Raw genomic sequence first — 17,633 nt, forward strand, 5'->3', positions numbered from 1 at the left:
TGATGGACATTTGGGTTGATTCCAAGTCTTTGCTATTGTGAATAGTGACGCAATAAACATACGTGTGCATGTGTCTTTATAGCAGCATGATTTATAATCCTTTGGGTATATACCCAGTAATGGGATGGCTGGGTCATATGGTACATCTAGTTCTAGATCCTTGAGGAATCGCCATACTGTTTTCCATAATGGTTGAACTAGTTTACAATCCCACCAACAGTGTAAAAGTGTTCCTATTTCTCCACATCCTCTCCAGCACCTGTTGTTTCCTGACTTTTTAATGATTGCCATTCTAACTGGTGTGAGATGGTATCTCATTGTGGTTTTCATTTGCATTTCTCTGACGGCGAGTGATGATGAGCATTTTTTCATATGTCTGTTGGCTGTATGAATGTCTTCTTTTGAGAAATGTCTGTTCATATCCTTTGCCCACTTTTTGATGGAGTTGTTTGTTTTTTTCTTGTAAATGTGTTTGAGTTCTTTGTAGGTTCTGGATATTAGCCCTTTGTCAGATGAGTAGATTGCAAAAATTTTTTCCCATTCTGTAGGTTGCCTGTTCACTCTGATGGTAGTGTCTTTTGCTGTGCAGAAGCTCTTTAGTTTAATTAGATCCTATTTGTCAATTTTGGCTTTTGCTGCCATTGCTTTTGGTGTTTTGGACATGAAGTCCTTGCCCATGCCTACGTCCTGAATGGTACTATCTAGGTTTTCTTCTAGGGTTTTTATGGTACTAGGTCTAACATTTAAGTCTCTAATCCATCTTGAATTAATTTTCGTATAAGGAGTAAGGAAAGGATCCAGTTTCAGCTTTCTACTTATGGCTAGCCAATTTTCCCAGCACCATTGATTAAATAGGGAATCCTTTCCCCATTTCCTCTTTTACTCAAGTTTGTCAAAGATCAGATGGCTGTAGATGTGTGGTATTATTTCTGAGGACTCTGTTCTGTTCCATTGGTCTATATCTCTGTTTTGGTACCAGTACCATGCTGTTTTGGTTACTATAGCCTTGTAGTATAGTTTGAAGTCAGGTAGCGTGATGCCTCCAGCTTTGTTCTTTTGACTTAGGATTGTCTTGGCAATGCGGGCTCTTTTTTGGTTCCATATGAACTTTAAAGCAGTTTTTTCCAATTCTGTGAAGAAACTCATTGGTAGCTTAATGGGGATGGCATTGAATCTATAAATAACCTTGGGCAGTATGGCCATTTTCATGATATTGATTCTTTCTATCCATGAGCATGGTATGTTCTTCCATTTGTTTGTGTCCTCTTTTATTTCACTGAGCAGTGGTTTGTAGTTCTCCTTGAAGAGGTCCTTTACATCCCTTGTAAGTTGGATTCCTAGGTATTTTATCCTCTTTGAAACCATTGTGAATGGAAGTTCATTCATGATTTGGTTCTCTGTTTGTCTGTTACTGGTGTATAAGAATGCTTGTGATTTTTGCACATTAATTTTGTATCCTGAGACTTTGCTGAAGTTGCTTATCAGCTTAAGGAGATTTTGGGCTGAGACAATGGGGTTTTCTAAATATACAATCATGTCATCTGCAAACGGGACAATTTGACTTCTTCTTTTCCTAACTGAATATCCTTTCTTTCTTTCTCTTGCCCAATTGCCCTAGCCAGAACTTCCAACACTATGTTGAATAGGAGTGGTGGGAGGGGGCATCCCTGTCTTGTGCCAGTTTTCAAAGGGAATTTTTCCAGGTTTTGCCCATTCAGTATGATATTGGCTGTGGGTTTGTCATAAATAGCTCTTATTATTTTGAGGTACGTTCCATCAATACCAAATTTATTAAGCGTTTTTAGCATGAAGGGCTGTTGAATTTTGTCAAAGGTCTTTTCTGCATCTATTGAGATAATCATGTGGTGCTTGTCTTTGGTTCTGTTTATATGCCGGATTACGTTTATTGATTTGCGAATGTTGAACCAGCCTTGCATCCCAGGGATGAAGCCCACTTGATCATGGTGGATAAGCTTTTTGATGTGCTGCTGAATCCGGTTTGCCAGTATTTTATTGAGGATTTTTGCATCAATGTTCATCAGGGGTATTGGTCTAAAATTCTCTTTTTTTGTTGTGTCTCTGCCAGGCTTTGCTATCAGGATGATGTTGGCCTCATAAAATGAGTTAGGGAGAATTCCCTCTTTTTCTATTGATTGGAATAGTTTCAGAAGGAATGGTACCAGCTCCTCCTTGTACCTCTGGTAGAATTCAGCTGTGAATCCATCTGGTCCTGGACTTTTTTTGGTTGGTAGGCTAGTAATTATTGCCTCAATTTCAGAGCCTGCTATTGGTCTATTCAGGGATTCAACTTCTTCCTGGTTTAGTCTTGAAAGAGTGTAAGTGTCCAGGAAATTATCCATTTCTTCTAGATTTTCTAGTTGATTTGCGTAGAGGTGTTTATAGTATTCTCTGATGGTAGTTTGTATTTCTGTGGGGTCAGTGGTGATATTCCCTTTATCATTTTTTATTGCATCTATTTGATTCTTCTCACTTTTCTTCTTTATTAGTCTTGCTAGAGGTCTGTCAATTTTGTTGATCTTTTCATAAAACCAACTCCTGGATTCATTGATTTTTTGGAGGGTTTTTTGTGTCTCTATCTCCTTCAGTTCTGCTCTGATCTTAGTTATTTCTTGCCTTCTGCTAGCTTTTGAATGTGTTTGCTCCTGCTTCTCTAGTTCTTTTAATTGTGATGTTAGAGTGTCCATTTTAGATCTTTCCAGCTTTCTCTTGTGGGCATTTAGTGCTATAAATTTCCCTCTACACACTGCTTTAAATGTGTCCCAGAGATTCTGGTATGTTGTATCTTTGTTCTCATTGGTTTCAAAGAACATCTTTATTTCTGCCTTCATTTCGTTATGTACCCAGTAGTCATTCAGGAGCAGGTTGTTCAGTTTCCATGTAGTTGAGCGGTTTTGATTGAGTTTCTTAGTCCTGAGTTCTAGTTTGATTGCACTGTGGTCTGAGAGACAGTTTGTTATAATTTCTGTTCTTGTACATTTGCTGAGGAGTGCTTTACTTCCAATTATGTGGTCAATTTTGGAATAAGTGTGATGTGGTGCTGAAAAGAATGTATATTCTGTTGATTTGGGGTGGAGAGTTCTATAGATGTCTATTAGGTCTGCTTGCTGCAGAGAGGAGTTCAATTCCTGGATATCCTTGTTAACTTTCTTTCTCGTTGATCTGTCTAATGTTGACAGTGGGGTGTTGAAGTCTCCCATTATTATTGTATGGGAGTCTAAGTCTCTTTGTAAGTCTCTAAGGACTTGCTTTATGAATCTGGGTGCTCCTGTATTAGGTGCATATATATTTAGGATAGTTAGCTCTTCCTGTTGAATTGATCCCTTTACCATTATGTAATGGCCTTCTTTGTCTCTTTTGATCTTTGATGGTTTAAAGTCTGTTTTATCAGAGATTAGGATTGCAACCCCTGCTTTTTTTTTGTTTTCCATTTGCTTGGTAGATCTTCCTCCATCCCTTTATTTTGAGCCTATGTATGTCTCTGCAAGTGAGATGGGTCTCCTGAATACAGCAGACTGATGGGTCTTGACTCTTTATCCAGTTTGCCAGTCTGTGTCTTTTAATTGGAGCATTTAGTCCATTTACATTTAAGGTTAATATTGTTATGTGTGAACTTGATCCTGCCATTATGATAATAACTGGTTATTTTGCTCGTTCGTTGATGCAGTTTCTTCCTAGCCTCGATGGTCTTTACATTTTGGCATGTTTTGGCAGTGGCTGGTACTGGTTGTTCCTTTCCATGTTTAGTGCTTCCTTCAGGGTCTCTTGTAAGGCAGGCCTGGTGGTGACAAAATCTCTAAGCATTTGCTTATCTGTAAAGGATTTTATTTCTCCTTCACTTATGAAACTTAGTTTGGCTGGATATGAAATTCTGGGTTTAAAATTCTTTTCTTTAAGAATGTTGAATATTGGCCCCCACTCTCTTCTGGCTTGTAGAGTTTCTGCTGAGAGATCTGCTGTTAGTCTGATGGGCTTCCCTTTGTGGGTAACCCGACCTTTCTCTCTGGCTGCCCTTAAGATTTTTTCCTTCATTTCAACTTTGGTGAATCTGGCAATTATGTGTCTTGGAGTTGCTCTTCTCAAGGAGTATCTTTGTGGCGTTCTCTGTATTTCCTGCATTTGAATGTTGGCCTGACCTACTAGGTTGGGGAAGTTCTCCTGGATGATATCCTGAAGAGTGTTTTCCAACTTGGTTCCATTCTCCCCCTCACTTTCAGGCACCCCAATCAGACGTAGATTTGGTCTTTTTACATAATCCCATACTTCTTGCAGGCTTTGTTCATTTCTTTTTCTTCTTTTTTCTTTTGGTTTCTCTTCTCGCTTCATTTCATTCATTTGATCCTCAATCGCTGATACTCTTTCTTCCAGTTGATCGAGTCGGTTACTGAAGCTTGTGCATTTGTCACATATTTCTCGTGTCATGGTTTTCATCTCTGTCATTTCATTTATGACCTTCTCTGCATTAATTATTCTAGCTATCAATTCTTCCACTCCTTTTTCAAGATTTTTAGTTTCTTTGCCCTGGGTACATAATTCCTCCTTTAGCTCAGAGAAGTTTGATGGACCGAAGCCTTCTTCTCTCATCTCGTCAAAGTCATTCTCTGTCCAGCTTTGATCCGTTGCTGGTGATGAGCTGCACTCCTTTGCAGGGGGAGATGCGCTCTTATTTTTTGAATTTCCAGTTTTTCTGCCCTGCTTTTTCCCTATCTTTGTGGTTTTATCTGCCTTTGGTCTTTGATGATGGTGATGTACTGATGGGGTTTTGGTGTAGGTGTCCTTCCTGTTTGATAGTTTTCCTTCTAACAGTCAGGACCCTCAAATGTAGGTCTGTTGGAGATTGCTTGAGGTCCACTCTAGACTCTGTTTGCCTGGGTATCAGCAGCAGAGGCTGTAGAAGATACAGTATTGCTGAACAGCGAGTGTACCTGTCTGATTCTTACTTTGGGAGCTTCCTCTCAGGAGTGTACTCCACCGTGTGAGGTATGGGGTGTCAGTCTGCCCCTAGTGGGGGATATCTCCCAGTTAGGCTACTCAGGGGTCAGGGACCCACTTGAGCAGGCAGTCTGTCCCTTCTCAGATCTCAACCTCCGTGTTGGGAGATCCACTACTCTCTTCAAAGCTGTCAGACAGTCGTTTGCGTCTGCAGAGGTTTCTGCTGCTTTTGTTGTTGTTGTTGTTTAGCTATGCCCTGTCCCCAGAGGTGGAGTCTACAGAGACAGGCAGGCTTCATTGAGCTGCTGTGAGCTCCACCCAGTTCAAGCTTCCCAGTGGCTTTGTTTACCTACTTAAGCCTCAGCAATGGTGGGCACCCCTCCCCCAGCCTCGCTGCTGCCTTGTGGTTAGATTGCAGACTGCTGTGCTAGCAATGAGGGAGGCTCCGTGGGCGTGCGCCACGTGTGGGATATAATCTCCTGGTGTGCCCGTTTGCTTAAAGCACAGTATTGGGGTGGGAGTTACCCGATTTTCCAGGTGTTGTGTGACTCAGTTCCCCTGGCTAGGAAAAGGGATTCCCTTCCCCCTTGTGCTTCCCAGGTGAGGCGATGCCTCGCCCTGCTTCAGCTATCGCTGGTCTGGCTGCAGCAGCTGACCAGCATCAGTTGTCCAGCACTCCCTAGTGAGATGAACGCAGTACCTCAGTTGAAAATGCAGAAATCACCGGTCTTCTGTGTCGCTCGCGCTGGGAGTTGGAGACTGGAGCTGTTCCTATTCGGCCATCTTGCTCCGCCCCTCTCTTTTTTTTTTAACATCTGAACTTGTTATTGGCCTCCTGTTCCCCAAAGGGTCCCCTGCTTCTGTTGGCTTAATGTCTCAGAACTTTGGCATTGTAGGTCTCAGACACCACTTTGCCATCCAATATCCGGCAGGTGGTGGTCTTTTGGATGGTTTGCATGCAGCTGCTGCTGTCCAGGGCATCACAAAGATTGAAGTCCTCACTGTCTTCCAGCGGGCAGCAGTAGGTGGTGATCTCAGCCTCCAGGTTGACCTTGATATTCAGCAGGGCCTCATACTCCTGGGCCTAGTGCTGTCCCTGTGCTCAGGTCTGTGCCAGCTCTGACTCCAGGTGCAGCAGGATCCCGTTGAGCTGCTCCATCTGCAGGGTGTTGCAGGCCTCCACCTCCCTCAGGCTGTTCTCCAAGCTGGCCTTCAGATTTTTCATGGAGTCCAGGTCAATCTCCAAGGACTGGACTGTATGTCTCAGCTCCATGAGCGTCATCTCAGCAGCTCCAACCTCGGCAGACTGCGTGGTTATCACTGCGGTGCTCTCCTCAATCTGCTGAGACCAGTACTTGCCCAGCTACTCTCAGTTCTTTGGAACCAGCTAGTCATATTGGACCCAATGTCCGCCACGATCTTGGTGAGGTCGTGAGATTTGGAGGCATCTACCTCCATGGTCAACCCAGAGCTAGCAATCTGGGCCTATAGGCCCTTTACTTCCTCTTCATGGTTCTTCTTCATGAAGAGCAGCTCCTCTTTGAGAGCCTCGATCTCTGCTTCCAGCTGCAGCTGAGTGACATTGGTGTCATCAATGACCTTGCGGAGCCCATGGATGTTGCTCTCCACAAACTAGCACATGGCCAGCTCTGTCTCATACTTGACCCTAAAGTCATCACCAGCAAGACAGGCATTGTCGATCTGCAGAACAATGTGGGGATTGTCCACAGTATTTGCAAAGATCTGAGCCCTCAGGTCCTCGATGGTCTTGAAGCCATGGCTCCAGTCTCTGACCTGGGGTCCCTCCTTCTCCAGGTGCTCCTGGATTTTGCTCTCCAGTTTCTGGTTCTTGGTCTCCAGGCTCCTCATTCTGTCCAGGTAGGAGGCCAGGTGGTCGTTCAGACTTCGCATGGTTTCCTTCTCATTCTGGATGACTCCCATTCCTGCCAGACCCCCGGCCATCACCGTGGGCAGGCCCCCGGACCCCATGCTGTCGTGGAAGCTGGTGGAGCAGGACGTGGAGATCCGGGAACCAGAGCCCCTGATGCCTGCATAGACGCTGGCCACACTGCTGACCACCTGGGTGCCTGGACAGAGCCCAGAGACTGGTAGTTGGTGGAGAAGGTAGAGCAAGTGGTGAAGTTCATGCTGTCCGGGGAGGAGAGCAAGAGGACAGGACTCAGGTTTTGATGGCCAATTTTCTTTTAAAGCTGAAGGTACATCTGTAGAAATAAATTTTCTACCTTTAGAAAATAAATATTTAATTGTTGTCCAAATAAATACCTTAAGCTAAATTTTCTGATACAGGTCTCTTTCCTTTGAGATTGTTCTCACACATGGATTATAAATACCTAGTAAAAAGACTGCAGATTAATTCTCTATAATAATGAGGTTTTTTTGTCTGTTTTAAAAAAAAAAAAAAAAGCACAGGCTGGGCACGGTGGCTCATGCCTGTAATCCCAGCACTTTGGGAGTCCGAGGTGGGTGGATCACAAGGTCAGGAGTTTGAGACAAGCCTGTCCAATATGGTGAAACCCTGTCTTTACTAAAAAATACAAAAATTAGCAAGGTGTGGTCATGCATGCCTGTACTCTCAGCTACTCAGGAGGTTGAGGCAGGAGAATTGCTTGAACCCAGGAGGCAGAGGCGGCAGTGAGCCTAGATCGTGCCACTGCATTCCAGCCTGGGTGACAGAGTAAGACTCCGTCTCAAAAAAAAAAAAAAAAAATGGCACAAAGGAAGAGGAAGATTAGTATGTGAAACATACAGAGAAGAGTTCACTTAAGGCTTTCTGTAAGAATGAGTGGGCTAAACAATGTTGACATCCCCAAAATAAAACCAAATATCAACAGGAAAGGCCCAGGAAAGAATTCACAGATGTAAACAGATATGATAAATATGGTCATTTTTGGCCGAGTGTGGTTGCTCACACCTGTAATCCCAGCACTTTAGGAGGCTGAGGTGGGTGGATAATGAGGTCAGGAGTTCAAGACCATCCTGGCTAACACAGTGAAACCCTGTCTCTACTAAAAAAAAATTACAAAAAATTAGCTGGGTGTGGTGGTATGTGCCTGTAGTCCCAGCTACTTGGGAGGCTAAGGCAGGAGAATCACTTGAACCCAGGAGGTGGAGGTTGCAGTGAGCTGAGATTGTGCCACTGCACTCCAGCCTGGGCAACAGAGGAAGATTCTGCCTCAAAAAAAAAAAAAAAGTATATATATATATGTAGTCCATTTTCCTTATGCCTTTTGATAAGACAGTCAAAATGACCTCTTTCCATTTCAAATCATGTAACAGTGAGATTGTTGAGGAGGCAAAGTCCGATGAGCAAAGAAGCTAAACTGTGCACAGAAGAAAGCCATCCAAACTGCCTCTTGCCCCATTAAAAAAGTGACAGCAGTAACACTGCCCCTTCCTAGGCCATTGTGCCCACGGTGAACAAAGACAATTGAGATTAGAACAAGGTGGGGGTCGGGCACACTAGGTCACACCTGTAATCCTAGCACTTCGGGAGGCCAAAGCATGTAGATAATCTAAGGTCAGGAGTTCAAGACCACCCTGGCCAATGTTATGAAACGCTGTCTCTATTAAAAATACAAAAATTACCCAGGTGTGGCGGTGGGTGCCCATATTCCCAGCTACTCTGGAGGCAGGACAATCACTTGAACCTGGGAGGTGGAGATTGCAGTGAGCCGGGATATAGCACCATTGCACTCCAGCCTAGGCAACAAGAGTGAAACTACATCTCAAAAAAAAAAAAACAAAAACAAAAAACAAAGTGGGGCACAGAACCAACAGTAGAGCTGCTTTTGAAGCTGTGAAAGAAGATGTGAGAGAACAGGAGGAATGGGCCTGGCAGGAGGCCAGCAGTCAGGTGGGAAGGCAGCCCCCACAGGTGGTATTCAAATGACTGACTCAAAAGGAGCTTCCCTTAGAATGAAAAAAACAAACAAACAAACAAAAACCATAATGCTTCTCAAAAGAAACCATGGTGTGGGAACTAATTAATATTGCTGTTCATTTCTAAATAATCCTCCTGAAAAGCCACAGTACTCAGCTCAGAAGAAATGGCCAATTCCAGTAAAATATCTCTGAACTTTCTTTTTTTTTTTTTTATTTTTTATTTTTTATTTTTTATTTTTTGAGACGGAGTTTCACTCTTATTGCCCAGGCTAGAGTGCAATGGTGCAATTTCTGTTGGGGTGATCAGACCCAACATCAGGCCCTGGGGGTTACAAAGTCCAGCAGAGTCAAAGGAATGAGAAAATACAAGAGTACATAAGGTGGGTCCAGGGGGCCAATGCTGGCACAGAGGCTGTGAAGGCCCCAAACTCTGGGAGCCCACACTGTCGGTGATCAAACAAAGATGCAGGTGGTGAGGACGTGTGGATGTGGGGGTAAACAGGTGAGGGTGTGAGGACGTGGGGATAGAAATGTAGCAGTGCATCAAGCGTAGCTGTGACAGTTTAGCATTTTCTTTGATGCATATAGAATATGCTCTGCTGCTTGAGATAATGGAGAACATGTTTATGAGCCTGGGAGAGCAACCAACAAGTCTGTGCACATTCCAGAGGCCACGAAGGGTTTTATGCCCTGAGCCCTGGATTCCATCCAAGCCACGAGGGGTTTTATGCCCTGGGCTTAGATTTGTGGTGTGGCAGAGCAGACTTCCACCCTTTGGCACAGAGCTCGGTGTTCCAAAGGCCATGAGAGGTTTTAGACCCTGGACCCCAGACATCTTCCAAGACGCTTTTATATTATGACAGACAAGCTAATCCTGCCTCAGCTCTTCTACCAACATGTCTCCCTTTTCTTTTTCATAAAACCGCCACAGCTATTATTGCTCGTTCTTGGTAGCAGCTTTCTCTCCAGAGGCAGCTTCCGCATCTGCAGACTACATAAAGACAACACAGATTAAAAGCACAATCATTATTAAAATCACAGAGCCTCCAAGTGTCTTGATCCACTTTAGTGGGTTAATACCTGCTAATCTGTCTGCAGCTCCTTCAAGCACTTCAGTTCCTGGCATTAGTGTCATATGTGAGTGAGAGGCTTGAAATATTTGTTCCTTCAATTTTGCAAGATCTAAAGATAAATTTCCAGTATGATCTTTTAAATGTCTCTTAACTTTTTCCCACGCATGTTCTGTTTTATTATACAGATGAGGAGTAATGTAAAAATCAGAGGTATTTCAATCACATTGCATTTCAATTTTACTTTTTAAACTTATAACACCATCTCCCATTCAAATCACTGTCTGATGGAGATCATTAATTTGGTTAACTATTTTTTTATTTATTTGAGTTTGAGAGTTCCATAATTTTGTGGATTTTGCCACTTATTGACAAATGTAATAGTTTGTACAGATGAATGCAGAGCCACACTAGATATTGCAGTAGTAGTAGTAACAGCAATGAGGTCAATTATAGCAACTATAAATCTTTTTGAAGGGGATAAAAGTTTTTTAAGGTTTTCAGTTACTATATGAATGGATGGAGATGCCTCCCACAGTCTATTTAAAGACATAGGGATCCAGACTCCTTCCCTGGCTTTAATTATTAGGATAGTCTGATTTTTATTAAAAGTTGAATTAATGCAGGTAAACAAATGACATCTGGGGCATGAAATAAAGTGTGTATTTATATCAAGAGTAACACTTCCTATTGCCAGCACAAAAGGTGGCCGAACACAACTTTGAATCCAAAAAGTCCTGTTGGAAAGAAAAGAAAGAGCATATTTATTTTTACCTCCCTCCCCTTTATACTTGTTATATTTACCCTCCCAAATTTTGATTGAAGTTTGAGCCACAGCTAGTCATTCAGAATGTTCCTGTCCTATGGCAGGAGCTATTATTTTTGGACCAGGGGTGACAATGCCAGTAGGACTCCGTATGATAAGGACCTAAGCTTTTGTCTGAATATATTGTGCATGATTTAATTGCCAATGATTCCATCGGTTTATTACATTTGTTCTACAAGAAGGCCTTCTGGTGCTTTTTTTTTTTTTTTAAAGATCCTCTTAGGGGACTAATTAATGATGATTCCATAGGAATTATTTTGTAGTACCTCAGCCTTACTTGCTATACAATCTTCCCAAGTTTAAGCATCCACACCTTTAAACTAAACTCTATTTTGTTTATATTTGAACTTATTTGGATGGAACTGCAGGGTTTTAGGATGGGAATGATTATATTTTAAACTACACCCCAAAATCATATGCAAAGCAGCCCATGATTTATTTTTTCAGGTACTACTGCCACCCAGGCCTGTGTGTCAATCTGTAAACAGCCAACAGCAGGTCCCAGGTATATTGGGAGATATTTATATTCTATGGATATATATATTTTTATCCCTTCTTCATTAAGATGCACTGGCCCTCAGCTATCTATGGGCTCAGGCATCCAGGTACTGTCGTTGGTGTACACCTCAGTAACACGGTCCATCCAACTCACAGACCTAATTAAAGGAGGAAATGGGACATATGCCCAATAAGTGAAGTTTTGAGTTGCTCCAAAATATTGAGGCTAACCACCATGGTGAGGGTCACCAGCATGGCCACCATCAGGTTACTAGTTGTTTTTAAGTTTGTTCTGTGCTTTCAAGTTTTCCGTTGCCATCTGCACCAACTTCTTGATTGTCCCCATTTTGGAGAATTTGCCTGATAACTATTCTTGGTTTTCTCCTTCATCTTTGAGATATATATTTGTGCCATCACTCATATTGGGAGTTCTGGCTCTTCCCAGAGTCCTCTCTTCCTGCTGTAGCTCATAATAGATCTTCAGCTGTTTGGTGGGCACCCATACAGGCACCTGATTGTTACCTGGAGAGACACAAACAAATCCTCTTCCCCATATAATTATCTGCCCTTTCAGTTTCGTTAAAGGGCCAGGGAGGTTAGTATGTGCTCTTATATGAGTGTTATAGAAAGGGGAATGCCTTTGTTGTACTGCTTGCTGTAAAGAATGAAATAAAAGATTAAGTTGGTCATTAGTAACATTTTGAATTAAGGCACATTCAATATTTTGTGTGGCTTGCACTACATAGCTGAATCAGAAACAATGTTTACTGGCAGTTTAAAAGTTTTTAACACTGTTATCACAGCCATAAGTTCAGGCCTTTGAGCAGAAGCAAAGTCAGTTTGAAAAACGTGTTGTTGAGGTCTCACAAATGAGGTCTTTTTATTACTAGATCCATCAGTAAAAACAGTAATGGCCCTTTCAGTGGGGGTTTTTTGAGTAATGGAAGGCAATATCCATGATGTTAATTTAAGAAATTGGAATATTTTGGATTTAGGATAATGATGATCAAGAACACCAATAAAACCTGCCAAATCAACTTGCCATTCCTGGAAATTAATATAAGCCTGCTGAATTTGTTGTTTGCTTAATGGAACTATAATTTGATTTGGATCATATGCCATTAACTTTGTTGTGCACAGCCTTGCTTATCCTACTTGCCTATCACAGGAAGAGGGAGGAAATGAGCCAGATCAGTAATCAACAGTGCTTCAGTCAAGAAAGACAATTTTTCTGATGCCAAGATGTAACTGATTTAAATTGACAGCATCACTGAACTGTAAAATTTGTATGTGGCACTCTAGGCCTCATATTTTGGCATGGTTTCTAATATCTTAACTACTACTAATAACACTGATAGGCAGTATTATTATGGGTGCTTACCATATCCAAGATACTCTGCCAAGTCAATAACCCTATGAGGAAAGTACCATTATTGTCCTCATTTTATAAATAAGATGACTAAAACCCAGAAAGCTTATGTAACTTGTTCAGTGTCACACAGCAAGTGATAAACCTCAAACTGGACCCAGCCAATCCCACGTTCTGTTCTATGACTCAATGTGCTAAGCACTGACCTATAGTATGAAAAGTCAAAGGGCAAGGGAGATATAATCCTTGTCCTTGAGAAACAACATGATTAGGAATGACAGGCTGGGTAGACATGAACAATCCCAGGGAAGATTATGAGAAAAGCAATACACATAAGTGTTAACAAACAGAAAGAGGGGCAGCTCTGCACAGTGCTGTCACTGGCAAGCAGACAGAGGGGTGGAGTTGAGAAAGAAAAACCAGCTAAGTTTTGTGGATGGAGAGAGTTCTGAGCATCACTTTGAAGAAGGAAGACATCATTTGGTGGAGGAAGATAGAAGAAAACGATACGCAAAAAGGCATACAAGACATGTTATGTGGATTGCAAGCTGGGTGGGCTGCTTGAAAGAGAGTTGGGTCAGTGGGAGAGGAAGAGGAAGCAAATCGTTGGAGGAAACCATTCAGAGAAAGGCCTGAAAGACAGGGACCTCCCGTTTGGTAAACATCTTTCCCTGGCAATATGAAGGAACTGCCATCTCATTTGGAAATGCAACACTATACCCTGGATCTGAGCAGCACTCTCTGGAGGCTTCCCAGGGCCTGGCCAATGTCACCCTCAAGACCCTTCCTTGTGGTTCTCCATGATCAGTTCTCAGGATACTGCTTATGCTGGCCCCACCATCCACCTCCTGGTGCTCATGGTGGAGGTCTCCGCAAGTTAGAGCCCACGTGAAGGGTGCCTGCTGGGCTCTCACATCATCTCCAACCATGGAGGAAAGGTCAGCAACCACTCTACATCGTGAGCAGTGCAAACCACGACCCCAAATTTACTAATGCCAGTCAGGCACCCAACTTGGGCTTCAGCTTGTGCCTAGTCTTTTCCACAGCTTCCCTGTGGCCTCCAGGAATGCCCTAGGGCACCAGAAGAAGCTGGGCAAGCTGTCAAATGACTCCCTAGAGTGCTCCTAGGCAAGACCTGTGGCCCTGAGAAGCAACTAGAAATCATTGCTAGAGTCTGAGACCAGACTGCTGCATCTGGAAGGTAAGTCCAGGATATTCTTGGATGATGCGGGGGTGTGGAAGTATGGGGGCTGATGTAGGATGCAGCCTGAGGTAGCTGACATCTGATCAGGGCTACCATGCGAACAGATGTGGGGTCTGGATGGTAACAGGGATGGAAAAGAGAATTAGGACTCTAACAAAGTCCTGGTGTAGGCTGTGAGGTAAATTTTCAATGGTGACTTAACAGAAAAATCAGAAAGTTGGCAACATTATCAACAGGAAGAGTGACATAATAAAAGGGGGGGAGACAAAGAATAGCCATGATCACTCTGAAGGAGGAGGAGAGGAATGGCGTGTCCCACCCGCCATTATGACTTATAAAGCAATAACAATGAAAACAATATGGCGGCAGTGCAGGTAAAGACGGACAAGGAAAGGCAGATCTTACCCCTGACCCAAGATGAAAGAAAGAGCCCAGACAGAGCCGCGCGTATTTGAGAGCTTTTGAAAGAAGGGACTACAGGCCGGGCGTGGTGACTCACGCCTGTAATCCCAGCACTTGGGGAGGCTGAGGCGGGCAGATCACGAGGTCAGGAGTTCGAGAGCAGCCTGACCAACATGGTGAAACCCCATCTCTACTAAAAATACAAAAAATTAGCCAGGCGTGGTGGCACGCACCTGTAATCCCAGCCACTCGGGAGGCTGAGGCAAGAGAATCACTTCAACCCGGGTGGCGGAGGTTGCAGTGAGCCAAGATGATGCCACTGCACACCAACCTGGGCAACAGAGCCAGACTTTGTCTCAAAAACAAAAAAAAAGACAAAACCCAAAAACTACCCGCCCCCACAAAACCCACAAACCACAAAGGAAAAGATTGATACATCTGACTACCTTAGAAAAACAAACAAACAAAAAAACTTCTGTACACCAAAGCCACAAAATAAACAAATAAATGAACAGACTGGAGGATCTCTGCAGCAGATAACAAAGGACTGATATATAAAGGTTTGTTACAAGTCAATAGGAAAAGTCAAACAAGGCAGTTTTGTTTGTTTGTTTGTTTTTAATGGAGAAAGGGCAAATAGAAAAGAAAACCCAAATGGTCAATCAATACACAAAATGACACTCAACCAGGAAAACACAAATGAGAAGCAATGAGATCACATTTATCCTGTCAAACTGACATATATGTTAAAGTTTGAGGACATAAGGAAACTGGAACTCTCATACCCAGCTGGTAGGATTATAAATTGGTAAAAGGGGCCGGGCGCAGTGGCTCACGCCTGTAATCCCAGCACTTTGGGAGGCTCAGGCGGGCGGATCACAAGGTCAGGAAATCGAGACTATCCTGGTTAACATGGTGAAACCCCGTCTCTACTACAAATACAAAAAATTAGCCGGGCGTCGTGGTGGGCGCCTGTAGTCCCAGCTATTCTGGAGGCTGAGGCAGGAGAATGCTGTGAACCTGGGAGGCGGAGCTTGCAGTGAGCCGAGATCGCGCTACTGCACTCCAGCCTGAGTAACAGAGCGAGACTCCGTCTCAAAAGATAAATCAATAAGTAAAACATACAAATAAATTGGTAAAACACTTTAAATGCTTTCTGACAATAACTAGTAGAATAAAGTATGTGTCCATCCTATGACCCAGCACTTAAAGGAATATGTCCTAGAGAGGTTCTGGCATACACTGAGATGTACATGACATGGATGTTCATCAAAGCACTTTTGTGCAGGCCCATAATCCACTGACTTTTCCCATCCAATCTCTATTTGCTTTGAACCAATTAGAGAAGATGTAACCCATAATGCAATTCTAATCACTACATTGCATGCTATGAAAAGATATATGTGAAACAACAAAGTAAGTATGACTGGCATGATAGGAACTACTAATATGCCAAGTGGAAAATCTGTTTCACACTGAACTGGGAATTCCAACAACACAACATGCTGGAAGTCAATAAGAAACAATGGAGGCCAGGCGCTGTGGCTCATGGCTGTAATCCCAGCACATTGGGAGGCTGAGGCGGGTGGATCATTTGAGGTCAGGAGTTCGAGACCATCCTGGCCAACATATAGTGAAACCCCGTCTCACCTAAAAATACAAAATTAGCTGGGCATGCTGGTGCATGCCTGTAGTCCCAGCTACTTGGGAAGATGAGGCAGAAGAATCTCTTGAACCCAGGAGGCGAAGGTTGCAGTGAGCCTCGATCACGCCACTATACTCCAGCCTCGGTGACAGAGCAAGACTCTGTCTCTCAAAAAAAAAAAAAAAAGAAAAAGAAAAAGAAAAAGAAACAGGTGATGCACAAGCATGACTTGTTGGGAGTGTGGCCATTAGAAAACAGACGACTTGCTGGGCACAGTGGCTCACACCTGTAATCCCAGCACTTTGCGATGCCAACGCGGGTGAATCACCTGAGGTCAGGAGTTTGAGACCAGACTGACTGTCTCTACTAAAAATACAAAAATTAGCCGGGCATGTTGGTGCATGCCTGTAATCCCAGCTACTTGAAAGCCGAGGCATGAGAATCACTTGAACTCAGGAGGCGGAGGTTGCAGTGAGCTACCTGGGTGACAGTGCAAGACTCTGTCTCAAAAAAAAAAAGTCAGATCTGTACTAAGTCTTTAAGAATGAATAAGATATAACTTCTGCCCTCCAGATGCTTATTTCTAATAAGGAGACAAATGTAACACATTTAATACAGTATAATGACTGTTGTAATTATGAAGTTAAAGGTACAGTGGAGGCTTCATAGAGAACTGAGCAATTTAACTTAGAATTTCAATTTGTTGGCCAGGTGCGTTGGCTCAGGCCTGTAATCCCAGCACTTTGGGAGGCTGAGGCAGGTGGATTACCTGAGATCAGGAGTTCGAAATCAGCACACCAACATGGAGACACCCCATCTCTACAGTACAAAATTAGCTGGTCCTGGTGGCACATGCCTGTAATCCCAGTTACTCAGGAGGCTGAGGCAGGAGAATGGGAGGCGGAGGGTGCAGTGTGCCGAGATTGTGCCATTGCACTCCATCCAGGGCAAGAAGAGGGAAACTCCATCTCAAAAAACAAAAAACGAATTTCAAGTTTTTTATTTTAATGATTAACAAGTGAAAATTCTCAGACTGTGAAAATAAAGAAGCAAGCAACTATTGTCTGTCCATGCAGCTATACTTGCTGATAGATACATGGAGCACAGGTGTCTGTGAGTTAGTGGAATCTCTTTGTTTTTCCATGAGAAGCATTGGTATTTTAAAGTGGGATGAAATCTGAAAATAAGAACACAAAATAAAAAGTGTTTTATAAGAAATCTATTTTATTAAAGAAAATCTTTAGAAAGTTCATTTAAAATTTACCACCAGAATTCAAAGTAATGGTGCTTAAACACTTGGAAAAGAGAACAAAGAGTAATGTCTTCTCATGTATCAACCTAATGATCTACCTGCCTCAGCCTCCAAGGGAGGTGGAGGTGTTGGGATTACAGGCGTGAGCCACAGCGCCCAGCCTAGTTACAGTTTTTAAACTGTTCCTGGAGACCTAGAACTCTGCTTCAATCGGAACGACTGAGTGGGCTGGGTGCGGTGGCTCACGCCTGTAATCCCAGCACTTTGGGAGGCCGAGGCGGTGGGTCATCTGAGGTCAGGAGTTTGAGACTAGCCTGGCCAACATGGTGAAACCCCATCTCTACTAAAAAATACAAAAATTAGCTGGGCGTGGTGGCTCATGCCTGTAATCCCAGCTACTCGGGAGGCTGAGGCAGGAGAATCACTTGAACCCAGGAGGCGGAGGTTGCAGTGAGCCGAGATCGTGCCATTGCACTCCAGCCTGGGTGACAAGAGCAAAACTCCATCTCAAAAA

General features: G+C 43.3%; 1 long non-coding RNA gene and 1 pseudogene across 1 annotated transcript in view; both read right to left on the minus strand.

Moving 5' to 3' along the window:
• Window positions 1–5,732: 5,732 nt before the first annotated feature.
• On the minus strand, window positions 5,733–13,545 carry LOC111520797 (annotated as a pseudogene).
• A 3,363-nt stretch (window positions 13,546–16,908) lies between these two features.
• The window catches only part of LOC111520769, a 16,372-nt gene continuing 15,647 nt past the window's right edge, over window positions 16,909–17,633 (minus strand). The window contains exon 5 of the long non-coding RNA XR_002724757.1: window positions 16,909–17,044. This is a non-coding gene — a long non-coding RNA (uncharacterized LOC111520769). The remainder of the gene's footprint in view (window positions 17,045–17,633) is intronic.

Source organism: Piliocolobus tephrosceles, chromosome 16, assembly GCF_002776525.5.
Source record: "Piliocolobus tephrosceles isolate RC106 chromosome 16, ASM277652v3, whole genome shotgun sequence".
In the NCBI taxonomy this organism is placed as follows: Eukaryota; Metazoa; Chordata; class Mammalia; order Primates; family Cercopithecidae; genus Piliocolobus; species Piliocolobus tephrosceles.